The sequence below is a fragment of the Grammomys surdaster genome, unplaced genomic scaffold (genome assembly GCF_004785775.1).
Source record: "Grammomys surdaster isolate TR1022 unplaced genomic scaffold, NIH_TR_1.0 125973, whole genome shotgun sequence".
Taxonomy (NCBI): Eukaryota; Metazoa; Chordata; class Mammalia; order Rodentia; family Muridae; genus Grammomys; species Grammomys surdaster.
In genome coordinates this window covers 1,354,463-1,365,620 of record NW_021620790.1, presented here as the reverse complement: position 1 = coordinate 1,365,620, position 11,158 = coordinate 1,354,463, and positions in this window count along the sequence as shown.

The window sequence follows — 11,158 nt, the reverse complement described above, 5'->3', positions numbered from 1 at the left end:
ATATGTGTGTGTGTGTGTGTGTGTGTGTGTGGTGTGTGTGTGTGTGTCAAATATATGTTGCCATATATATATATATTCTGAGCAACTTTGTAAATTAAATAACCCTTCTAGTACTTAAAAAAGTTTAATATCTTAGACTATCCTGTGTTCTGGGTTTAGAGGACTAGAGATGTACCCTACAGTACTGTCAACCTTAACTTTTACATATTAGAGATCTGATATAAATTTTTTGAACATATTTTTCTGATTATTCATTTATTTATTTATTTAGACACTGAACTAAAAAATAGCAAACAAGTATAATTCCAGAAAACTGAAAAACTTCCAATATTGCAAAGACAGCAAGCAACACAATGAAAAGCAAACTTCAAGATGGGGAGAAGTACTTACAAAACAAATATCCGATAAGAAGACATGAACAAACTTGAACAGAAAGCAAACAAAACATAAAACCAGAAAAGATATTTCTTTAACATACAAGTTTTCAGAAGTACGTGAAAGGGTAAGTGAACCTTATTAGTTATTAAGAAAATAGGAATTGACACCAATGATGCCTGCATTAAAGATTGATGGATATGTAAGTTAAACTAAAATATGGAAATATTTTTATAGACTTTTAGGCAAAGAGGCTTGAAAGGCCAAAACCTGAATTGCAGCCTCTCTCAAGAGGAAGATAGTGTTTAAATAGACATCTTTCTCTGTGTGTATGTGTGTCTGGTGTGGTTGTATGGGTGTGGATAAATGTGAGCATGTGTACACATGTATGATTGTGAGTTGACACAGGGAGTCATAAAGAACTGTGGAAATTTGAATACCTTGGCCCAGGGAGTGATGCCATTAGGAGATGTGGCTTTGTTGGAGGAAGTGTGGCCTTATTTCAGAAAATGTAAGGTGGGCTTTGAGACTCTCCTCCTATCTTGCGGGTTGGGGAGTTTTTCTCCTGGTGACCTTTAGTTCAAGATGTAGAATACTCAGGTTTTCCTGTATCATGCTTTTCTTAATGCTGCCATGCTCCCACATTGATGATAAGAGATGGAACTAGTGAGATTTTTTTCTTTTATTGTCTACTATAATGCTACTTGTGGGCCTTCAGGACCTGGAGTCTACATGTAGCCTCTGTGACTCTGTCCCCAAGTTAATTCTGATTGGTGAACAAAGGTGCTAGCAGCCAATAGCTGGGCAGAAGAAAGGTAGATAGAGTTGACTTTTTGCAGGCTTGGGTCAGTTGAGAGGATAGAAAGAGAAAAGGGGAAGCTGTCATGAAAGAAGATGAATGTGCAAGTAGGGTGAAGGGAGCCAGTATGTGGGCCATGTAGACTGGTGAATTAGATTTATGGTAATTTTCCTGTGACTTGATTTTTGTTATGAAACCCAGACCTTGCTGAAGTCAGGTTGTCAGTCTCTGAAATTGTTATATTGCCCTGGCTTTTGTTGATTTTGCTCTTTTGAAGTACTTTAGTCATCCGGATGGCTTTGGTCCCTGTATCTTACTGTTGTAGTATTAGGATGGGGGTGATAACACTTAGTATATAATTTGGTGCTATCAATAGAGAAATGGATTATAACAACATGTAGGGTAGACAGTTGTCCAGCTATTGTACTGCCTAAGGAATATTTAAAATATAAAGACAGTGTGTGTCTTTCGTAGGAGAACATAAAAGGTTGAATGTCCGTAGAATACCCATGCCAGGATTTTACTACATATGCCAGCCAATATGAGGCAATGGCTCACTTTACTAACATTGATTTGAGATTTCCAAATGGGAAACATACCACACCTTTAAGATTACAAGGCAGAGAGAATTGCTTTATTACAATAGCTGAGTAGTTTTTTTCCCCAAGCCATTTGTATTCAGCATTAGGATAAAATATTCTCTAAGGAGAACTGGTCTCATAACTGGTTTTTCCCTGAGGCATGTAGGTACAGGACTTTGTCAAAATGTGTACGGTGTGTATAATTCTGGGGTTCATGGCTTAAGCTAAGACACATCTGCACCCCCATGCTGACCCAGGAACATTGGCTGGGGATACAGAAGAAGCTTTCTAAAATGCTTCTATCTAGTACATTAAGCCTCAAATGTTGAGCACCCCCGGTGGGAAATGATAGCAGGGTAGTCAGAGAACAGACAGCAGGCCTAATCAAGATAACAATAAAAAAATTAATGGAAATTTAAAAAGTCAATACTATCAGAAGCCACAGGGTTCTTTGAATGTGGGCTCAGTGGGAATTCTGGAATTGCTTTGTTGACATTTGATAAATTGATGGCATGAGAGTAGGCTTATACAGTAAATAAAAGACAATTTAATTGAATTTAAGTACATAGAAAAATATATTGTCAATTTATATAAAGAAAAATGGCATATAGCTATATTCTACAGAGAAATTAATCTTCATAGAAGGGAGGAATAAATGAAAATTGCTTCAATTGTTTTTAGGATAAAAGGGAGAAAATAATTTTAATTGCTTTAAGCATTTTCATATATACATAGATGAGTAAATAAATCCAGTTCTTCGATCTCAATGTATAGGGAAAAAAGAGGCATAGGTATGTAAGGAGCCAAGAAGAGGACCCCATCTCAAGTCCTGATCAGCACGCACCCAAGGAGACACGAGAGACTGACTTGATGCAAAATAGCAAAAGGCAGTTTACTAACAAGGGCCCTTGGATCGAATCTCATCCCATGCAGGGGAGAGAATTTCGATGAAGACCCCAGGAAGTTTAGAACTTTTATAGGGGGAGCCACAAAGGGGAAGGGAAAAGCGGGAAATTCTGGCGCGGTTACATATGATTGGATTTTCAAACATCAGCACTTTGCATAAGCAATCATTTTGACATGCTGGATGGCCCACTATTTTTGACCATGAATCCTCAGACCTTCTAGGATAAACACCAGGTGGCCCATTACTCACTTGGTCATGTTTAGACTGGTCAAGATATGTCTTTGGTTGTTTCTACATTTCTGGTCACCTTGTCCCTAGAGGGGCTTGATATTTTTATTATGGCTATTCTCAGCAAGCTCAGCAAGCCGTACTGCAGTCTTTTCCAAGTTGTTTGTCGTCTCTGCTGAGCTGTTTTAATTTTTACCCTTACAGGTACAGATATCTTGTGACACTAACGCCAACCTAATCTATAAACAAATATGGATCAGCTCAGGCTTCAGAGAAAACCCCTCTTTCAATAAATAATACTAATTATTTTAAATTGTTTTAGTTGCTTTTTAATTATTTTAATTATCAAAATGAAGGTGGTTACAAGTTGGGTAGTTTAGGTTTAAAAATCCTCTGTGGGAGAGACCAAAGTAGAGAAGTTCTAAAAATAAGAGACTTCTGAATTTAATCAACTGATTTCAGGTTGCTGGCCTAAGGGCACATTACTTTGGGAGAGAGGCTCTGCACTTATGTTAACAGGAAAGGAGAAAAGGCTTCTGACCACTTTCAAAGTAATATGGATCAGTCATGATAGAGGAAGATCCCTGAAAGTTCTTGGCTATAGATAGGAGAAAATTTCAAAAAGTTCAAACAAGACATATAACATGATTTACTAATCCCTCTGTATTAGAACAGTCTTGAAACTGGCTAAGACATAAAAATGTCTCCATCCAAAACATCAGCTATACATATCCAGTAAATCTTGTTGGTTACAGAATCCTCAAAATTCATCATGTCATCCTTCATATGGCATGAATAGACATTTATTTCAATTTGGTTATTGATAAAACTAACTCAGGAAAAGATAGCGGTCTTTCACCTACTCAAACAAGGAGCGAACCTTTATTGTTACCTGATCTTTACACCTTACACAATCCATAGGAATTTCTTTATATAATGAAATATTAGTTATAAGATTCATTTATTACAAAACCACAATCCACCAGGAATGCAACTCTGACAAGATTAACCCTTAAGAATGGTAAAATGACTTACTGTTCCAGATCCCAGATTGATCCTGCCTCACTTGATGCTCTTTCCAGAGATATGATTCCAAAGCAGCTTCAGAAACAGTTGCTTATCACACATGACCTCAGTTCATCCATCTTTTCATAATGTTCCAATGAGGACTTCAATTAAGCCCTGAATTCTCTCAGCATACAGAGACTGGACAACAATTTCTACAGCTAGCTTTTAAGACTAACCATTTTATATAACTGTCTTGCATCGTTCCCCAAAGGAGAAATGATCACCCCAATTCAACAGAAAATAGTGATAGAGCATTGTTGTTCTGATGTCTTAGGTTTGAGTTTCTGGTCTTTGATATTTTATAAATTATAGAAATGTCATCTTAAGAAATAATTTAAAAATGGTTGCAATTTTAGACAGGAGGAAAATTAAATCTAGGATTTAAACTCAGGTATTTTTCTATTTTTCCTTTCTTCTTCTCTATGTTTCTTTCTTAGATAAAGTAAAGGGGAATAAAGAAAAAAGGAGACATATTGTATTATTATAAAAACTTAGAAAATAAGGAAGTGTTATTAAATTTACTCTTTAACAAAGTATTTTATGGCCATAATCTTACATTGGTAAAAATCTTTATATTTTGAAACAGGATTCAAATTATATTTTCTTACATTGATACAGAATTTTGGCTGTTGATACATGCTTAAGATTTTCATTGGTATGAATCCTTGTATACTGATACAAAATTTAAAATTAATTTTGTACTCTTAGATAGGTATTATGCCTATACAACATATTTATGAATGCAAGGCTTAGACCCAGAAATTTTAGTAGCTGCTATTACAAACTGTTTAGATGAATAACCAATACAAGTTAATAGTAAGATAGTAAACTCATAGTCACATTTGATTCTAAATTATTTAATGACAATATAGTGTTTTCAAGGTTATATATATAGTACAAAGGTAAAAATATCAAAGTTTAAAAATTAAGTTATGACACATTTAGATAGATGGTCTTCAAAAGAGTTCTAGATCCACAGATTATGGTATTTAACATTATTTGATTATTTAACGATCTCTTGATTATAAACCAGATCTGCTTCTGACAGGACCCTAATTTCACTTCAAAGAAGATTCTGAACATTAATACTTCCATGTAGAGTTGCTTCAACTGTAACAAGCTAGTCACTAGTCAAGAAATGTACTAATTTTATCTCCAGACACAATGCAGTCCAAAAAAGAGAAAAGGACGCAATGTCGACTGCTAAGCTCTTCCAAGGCAAGGCAATATAATCCTTCATAATTTCTATCTCATTTAAGGTCTATAGATCTTCTGGGCAAGAAAAATAAGACTGATTCTCCAACATTATTAAAATTATTAGGGGCTATCTAGTTACTCAGCTTTCTCTGCCAATTATGTAAATTTTGTGCTTCTTCAAATTCTGGTAATATTTAATTCCTTCTCAAATCTCTCACATGTCTGAAGACTAGTTAAATCCTCACAATAAAACGTAAGTTGCCTAACAATAAAAAGATGTTCTAGATTTGAAACGATGCTTATCAGAGGCTAATGCAAGTTAAAATCAAATGTGATTGAGGTTCAAAATTGTGAACTCATTATGTTAGGAGAAATGATAGAATATTTTACCTGAATTGCCAACTATGTTGGACTTGGTGTTATAAGTGTGTATTATACTTTATAATTCAAATAATTGTTATAATTATGTTCAATTTATATCTGAGAGAGAAGAGCCTTTCTTGAACTAAAAAGGAGAATTGTTGAAGTTTCTGTCCTTCATTGTCTATTTTAATGCTAAACGTAGGCCTCTAAGGTATGGAATCTAGAGAAGTTGCTGAGACACTGCCCCTAAGTTCATTCTGATATGTGAAGAAAGATGCTGGCAGCCAATAGCTGGGCAAAAGATAGATAGTTGGGGTTGTGTTTCCATTTAGGTCAAAAAATAGACGACAAATAGGGGAGAGGGGACGTCATTACAAATATATATATATATATATATATATACATATATATATATATATATTCACGAGGGAGTGAGAGCGTCACCATGGGGTAGTGGTAAAGAAAACATGGCCATGTAAGCTGCCCAATTAGAGCTAAGAGCAGCCCAGATATAACATAGAAAATAGTAAGTAATAATTTGGTGCTACCAATAGAGAAATAGATTCTAACAACACTGAAAATATTATGTTGCCAGACTATTAGACTTCCTAAGACATATTTAAAATATAAAGTCTGTGGTTGTCTTTCATTTGAAAACATAAATGGTCAAAGTTAAATACAAACCCCGTTCCAGGTTTTATAATCTTTATTTTATTACACTGAACATGTAGACCTATAAACCCAATTAAAAGTTGTCCCTTATAAAAGTTACCTCGGTCATGGTGTCTCTTCATAGAAATGGAAACCCTAAGACAGATGTTGATACCATGAACGGGAGTATTGCTGTGATAGGTCTGGTCAAGTTTCATTTTAGAGGAGTGTGGATTTGTGGACTTTGAACTTGGGAACCCCCAGTATGCTTTAAGTGGATCTAAATGGACCAGACTAATAGAAATATGGAAGACATTGGTGCGGAGAGTGTTATAAACTGTGAGGGACTGGTTTAAGTGGTTTCAGAGGAAAAGGATGTTAGTATGTAGCCTAGAGACTGTTCTGTGGTATTTTAGTAAAGAATGTGACTGCTTTTTCCCTTGTCTGAAGAGTCTGTTTGAGACTAAGTATAAGCTGAAGAGAAACAGATTAATTGCACTGACAAATGAAGTTCCAGAAATGCCCAAAACAAACTTTGTTCCCTTCTTTGCTCTCAGTAAGAGTGATTTGAACAAGCATAGTAAGCTTAAAAAGGAAAAGTACAAAATGTGTGATTCAGTTAATAAACTGGCAACAGGAAATGAAATGGAGCTGATTCCTGTATTCAATGCTTATTGTTCACTTGGATATTGTTTTCATCTGGACTTTTAATCTGGAATAAACTTCATTCTACAAATGGAAGACACATTTCTTTGATCTGAATCTTGAAGAGTTGTAGTCATGAAAAGCTTAGGTCCAGGTGTGGTGGTACACATCTTTATTCCTAGGAGTTGAGGGCAAGCAGATCTCTTAAGTTCAAGACCAGCCTGGTACACAAAAATTTCCAAGTAGAAAAAGCTTAGGTCCATATGTGGTAGGACATACTTTTAATCTTAGAACTCAGGAGGAAGAGGCATAAAGATGTCAATTTAAGGTCAGTTTACAGAGCAATTCCAGAACATCCAAGATTAACCAATGAATGTTATTACAGAACAAGAGAGATGTGTTCCAGCTTCAGCAAGCTGCAGAACTCAGCAGATTTGGTGAGATAGTTCTGGCTTCACAGTCAGGAAGAGAATGAACTTCTGGGAAAACAGATACTGGTTATTTCGAGTTAAGAAATTAATGATGTTTAAGAAGAGACCAGCATCACTGAAGCAAAATCCTCTAGAACTGTTTTGTAAGAGCACACAAAAGCTGTGTTCCAGAGATAACCATGCTTGCATCTTGAGCTGCAGCCAGACTTAGTCATGTGTAAGAGACACATAGCTGGTAGTGATTTTGAAGGTACGAAGAGTCATGGAGAGCAAGTGAAAGACTTGCTACTGTGAAAGACCAGTAAAGGCCATTGGTGAAGTACTGAAGAAGTCCTTCAAAGAAGTTGAACCTTGCCACCATGAAGGGAGCCTATGAGAGGCTTTTTGTGAAGCCTCAAATTGCATCAGAAGTTCCCAGCATATTGGTGATGCCAGTACCATAAGCTGACCACCAAAAACAGTATCATCAATGGAATCGCATCAACCAGAGCCGAGAGTGCTACAGAGTGAAGAGCTGGAGAAAGTGACCCAAGTCCTTTGGAGGAGCCCAGAAACTAATGAGTGGATCCTAGACATTGGAAGAAGAAGCTGTAAAATTGCAGTTGCTTTAGATACCTCAAGATATTCAAGATACCTGCTACAGAATGCTCCTAAAGGGAGTGGAACCAGGCAAAGAGAAAAATGTTTCTTGCAGAAGTCATCAACACAGAAATAAGTTGTGCCAAATCTGGCATGACCATGTGTAAGGCAGGGAATGATGTAGTTCCTGCTCCTGAAACAAAGCCGGAATGGAATGGGCCTCCACAAATGCTGATGTTACTATGGGCATAAGGCTTGTTTTCATAATAGTGCACATATTTTCATGTTTCTCCTTTGAGGGATGTTCTCTTTGCCAAAGGTAATGACTCCATGATAATCAGAAACAGTACAAGTCCAGGAGGCAAAGCCATCTCTATATCTCAGCAAAATGGTAGAATCCTGTGACCTACAGTGCAGCCCTTAAGGCTATGTGAAAGAATGCTGAAAACATAAGTTTGAAAATGTATGATTTCTCAACTATGCAAAATATGAGGATGCAGTATGAATTATATAAGGAATATCACCTATCTGAAGGAAAAGAGCCAATTTTCAGATACAAGCAGATAAAAGTGCAGATTCCTGAGTTCACAGTCAGCTTGGGTCAGAAGGAGTTTAAGTCCAGTCCAGGGCATGGTAGGAATGAAAATTTCAGGAAAGGGTCCCACCTAGCTCTCTGTACTCAGGCTTGCTGTCTCTAAGAATCAAGGGACTGGTTATATGGGATGTTGATTCATGTGATAATCAAAACAGAACTTGAAGTAATGACTGAGTAATGAATATGTAATTTTTAAAAAACTGGGCTTTTAATCCACAAGAAATGAGCTATCTAGTTTCTTTTTCACTTTTTATTAGTTATTTTATTTATTGACATTGTAAATGTTATCCTCTCCTTCCCAGTTTTCCCTCCACAAAGCCCTTCTGCCCTCCCTAGCTCCTGCCATGATTAGGGTGTTCCCTCACCCACCTACCCACTACCACCTCAGCATCCTAGCATTCCCCTACTTTGGGTCACCAAGCCTCCACTGGACCAAAGGTCTTCCCCTCCCAGTGATGTCCAATAGGCAATCCTTTGCTACAAATCCAGCTGGAGCCATGGGTCCCCCCATGTGTTCTCTTTCGTTGGTGGTTTAGTCCTTGGGAGTTTGGGAGAGTCTGGTTGGCTGATATTGTTGTTCTTCCTATGTATTTGCAAACCCCTTCAGCTCCTTCAGTCCTTGCCCCAACTTCTCCACTGATATCCTTGTGCTCAGTCCTATTTTTGGCTGCCTACATTCACATTTATATTAGTCAGGCTCTGTCACAACCTCCCAAAGGATAGCTATGCCAGGTTCATGTCAGCAAGTGCTTCTTGGAATCAGCAATATTGCCTGGGTTTGGTATCTGCATATGGAATGGATCCCTATGTGAGTCTGTCTCTGGATGGCCTTTCCTTCAGTCTCTGGTCCACTCTTCATCCCTGCACTTTTTTTTTTTTGATAGGATACTTTCTGGATTAATATTTTTGAGGTGAGTGGGTTGCTCCATCCCTCAAACAGGGGCCATGCCTATCATCTGGATATGATCTCTACAAGTTCTATCTATGCTTTGTTAGCTATTTCAGCTAATGTCCTCTCTGTTGGGACCTTAGAACCTCTTTGGTCTTTGGCATCTGATACTTTCTAGTGGGTAACCCCAGTTCCTCTCCCCCACTGCTACTCTCTTCCTTTCAAATTCCTGACCTTCTGAACTTCTCCTCCATCTCCTCCAGTATCTAAACTTGCCCACCTATTCCTCTGGGTCTCCTCTCTGCCTCTGAGATCCCTCTCTCCCTCTACTTCCATAGATTATTTTCTTCCTCCTTCTGAGTAGGACTATAGTATGCACACTTTTGTGTGGTCAACTTTCTTCTTGGGTTACATATGGTGGGTGTGTGAGATGTATAGCAGGTATTCTAAGCTTCTTTTTGGGCTAATATTCCATAATAAGTGAGCACAATGTATGATTTTTTTTGTGACTGAGTTATCTCTCACAGGATGATTCTCATGTTCTATCCATTTGCCTGCAAGTTTCATTAAGTCATTGTTTTTATAACTGATTAGTACTCCATTGTATAAATATACCACATTTTTCTGTATCCATTCCACTGTTGAGGGATATCTAAGTTATTTCCAGCTTCTGACTATTATAAGTAAGGCTGCTATGATCATAATGGAACATGTGTCCTTGTTATATGTTGGAGCATCTTTTGGTTACACGCCCAAGAGTGGTATAGCTGGGTCGTAAGGTAAAACTATTTCCAATTTTCTGAGAAACCACTAAAATGATTTCCAGAGTGGTTGTAACAGCTTGCAATTCCACCAGAAATGGAGGAGTATTCCTCTTTCTCTTTATCTTCAAGGGCATCTGCTGTCAACTGAGCTTTTGATCTTAGCCATTCTGCCTGGTGTGAGGTGAAATCACAGGGTTGTTTTGATTTGCATTTCCCTGATGACAAAGCATGTTGAACATTTCCTTAGGGGTTTCTCAGCTATTTGAGATTCCTCAGTTGAAAATTCTTTCCTCAGCTCTGTACCTCATTTTTAATAGGGTTTTTGGTTCTCTGGAGTCTAACTTCTTAAGTTCTTTGTATGTTTTGGGATATTAGCCCTCTATCAGATATAAGGTTAATAGAGATCTTTTCCCAATCTGTGGGTTGCCATTTTGTCCTATTGTGTCTTTCACACTACAGAAACTTCAATTTTATGAGGTCCCATTTGTCAATTCTTGATCTTAAAGCATAAACCACTGGTATTCTGTTCAGGGAATTTTCCGCTATGCCAATGTGTTTGAGGTTCTATCCCACTTCCTTTTCTGGTTTGATGTGGAGGTCCTTGTTCCACTTGAAAGTGATATTTGTACAAGGAGATAGAAATGCGTCAGCTTGCATTCTTCTAAATTCAGATCACAAATTAGACCAACAACATTAGTTGAAAATGCTGTCTTTTTGCCACTGTCTGTTTTTGGGTCCTTTGTCAAAGATCAAGTGACCAGAGGTGTATGAGTTTATTTCTTGGTCTTTAGTTCTATTCCTTTGATCTACTTACCTGTCTCTGTACCAATACCATGTAGCTTTTTATCACTATTGCTCTGTAGTATAGCTTGAAGACAGAGAAGGTGATTACCCCAGAAGTTCTTCTATTGTTGAGACTAGTTACTACTATTCTGGATTTTTTTTGTTGTTCCAAATGAATTTGAGAATTTCTCTTTCTATCTCTGTGAAGATTTGAGATGGAACTTTGATGAAGATTGTATTAAATCTGTAAATTGCTTTTGGTAAGATGGCCATTTTTATTATGGTAATACTACCAATCTGTGA